At 22.5% G+C, this 2,565-nt stretch overlaps 1 non-coding gene across 1 annotated transcript; it reads left to right on the top strand.

Moving 5' to 3' along the window:
* The first annotated feature begins 1,481 nt into the window (after positions 1-1,481).
* On the top strand, positions 1,482-2,096 carry PF3D7_1370500. Its single transcript, XR_002966676.1, has one exon. It is a non-coding gene; the product is annotated as an uncharacterized ncRNA (non-coding RNA).
* The last annotated feature ends 469 nt before the right edge of the window (positions 2,097-2,565 follow it).

Here is a 2,565-nt window from a genome sequence, read left to right on the forward strand (position 1 = left end):
TTGTATAGAACAGGTTATTCTGAGCATATATATATATATATATATATATATATATATGTATTGTTTTTATAGTAATTAAATATATTACACAATTATATAATATTTAGTTAAAATGTATATATTGTGTATATATATCATAACTTTTGAGGTACATATATATTATGTAAGGATAAAAGGGGGAGGGAGAAAATGTTATTAAGTATATAATAAATATTGTGTGTAATACATGATAGTTAAATTATATGTAGCGTATTTTTTATAAGCCATTTTAAAGGTTTTACGCGCCTTTAAAGGTAGAGATGTAGTAAATATATTTTAATTGTTCGGTTTAATTTACTGTTCAAGAGGATGAATATATATAAAGATCTTTTATTTCGTAAGAAATATTAGGTTGAACTCTCTCTTTAAATTGATTTCATAATAATAAGTGTGTACTATAGTTTATTTTTGTATTACACATTTATTATTATGAAATCAATTTCTGAAATGCTGTATGGATATATAAAATCCTTATAAGTGTGTTACGAGCCTTTTGAGGTGGAGGTTTGTAATTAATATATTTTGATCAAAATTCTGAAACGATCAAAGTATCCTCATTATAATTCTTAGGAATATATTTGCAGGTTTACCTCTTCATTAATTACTTTATAATATAATATATATATATATATGATATTGTTATTTTTATAGCATGTTGTATATATATATATATTGTATGATGAAATATAATTAATTAAAAATACGTATGCTCCCATGGCTTGATGTAGACACCTATATAATTATATTAATAATTATATGAATTCCTTGTATAGGCGGCAGATGTGCCAATAAAGATGTGGTGCATTATATATATATATATATATATATATATTTAGTTTATTAAATAAAATGAATAAATTAATTTTTGTTTGTTTGTTTTTTTTAATAGAACTAAAATGCACCTTATAGATGATGTATTATACCTATATGGTAATATTCATATTTATCAAAAAGAGGTGTGAATCTTTTTATCATTATATTATTAAATATATTGATATTAGGTAGTAGCACATATTCTCTGTATTATAAATATTATCATCTAAAGCGGAATGCAAAATTCTGCTCCCCATGACTTGTTAAAAGCCTCGAGGGTATAACGCACCAAGAGAGGTGGAGAATAACTTCATTTGAGTTTTTATAATGAGAGAAAATGAAACAAACTCTCTTATATTAAACACACATATATATATGTATATATATAGTAGTCTTTTTATCAAATTGTATGTTATTCTTCGAGTTGTTTGCGAATATAAATAATTTAATATATTTTAATTTTTATTTTTTTCTTTTTTTTTTATATACGAATATTGAAGACATAAAAATGTATTATATTTTTAGTACATTTTTATGTGAAATTGCAATTAGTAGTATTAAGAAAAAAAGAGAAAATAGGAATTAAAATAAATTATATATTAGTAGTATTCAACAGGAAGTCGGAGAATGTTCAATAAGTAAATTCATTTTAAGGTTTAACGTATGCCTTGAAGTGTTTACATATATATATATATATATATATATATATATGTAAAGATTTATTTGCGAATATAAATATTATTTACCTGCGAATATTGATAGCATGTTATTGTTTGTTATTTTTTCAGAAAATTATTTAATTAATTATTTGAAAAAATTGCAAATGATATTATGTTAATATAACAATTAGTAGGAGTGTAACATATAATATATATTAGTAGTAGTAAAGAAAATTCGGTAATGATGGTATAATTTCTTATAGTTTGTAATACATACGACTTAAGAATAGAAGAGTAAAAAGATTTATGATAGTTTTTGTGTTTTAATGAGAACATATCATATAATATATAGTCCACTATTATTATATTTTTATTGAATATAAATAGTAGGATAGCTGTTCTGACCACATTTAAAATAGTTTATTATAAAATTGAACATTGCATTAGAAAAGGAGAACCTTTGTTTATTTTCCTTTTGCATATATATTACCTATACATTTGTTATGGTATATACGTCATGTAGTTTTAACTACGGGGAGGGTTAAGTACCCAGAAAAATTATATTTGTGAGCATATTATATACATATATATATGTGTGTGGATGGTACAATGGCGGAATTGATTGGTATCAAATAAAAATGAAAAAGACTACGTCATATATTTTTATCATTGTTTTGTGCAATGATAAAATATATATAAATCCTCATATATGCATTTTTAGAAATGTAAAAATGAGGTTGCGGGGGGGTCCAAGCGCATGGGTAAGTGGTATATGGGTAGGTGTCGATATGTGTATGTTAAAGTATAACAAACTCAATCATTAATTTTAATCAGCTATGTGTTAGTGTAATTTGATTAACACATTAGTTGATTAATTATTTTTATTGAGTTTGTTATTACTTAAATTATCATATACATATATATATATATATATATATATGTATATGATTTTTTATTAAAGGCCAAATTTCGTAAATATATATATATATATATATATATATATATATAATATACATTTATATGTTTTTATTTATGTGTATTTGAAGACTCGTAA

Source organism: Plasmodium falciparum (genome assembly GCF_000002765.6).
Source record: "Plasmodium falciparum 3D7 genome assembly, chromosome: 13".
NCBI lineage: Eukaryota > Apicomplexa > Aconoidasida > Haemosporida > Plasmodiidae > Plasmodium > Plasmodium falciparum.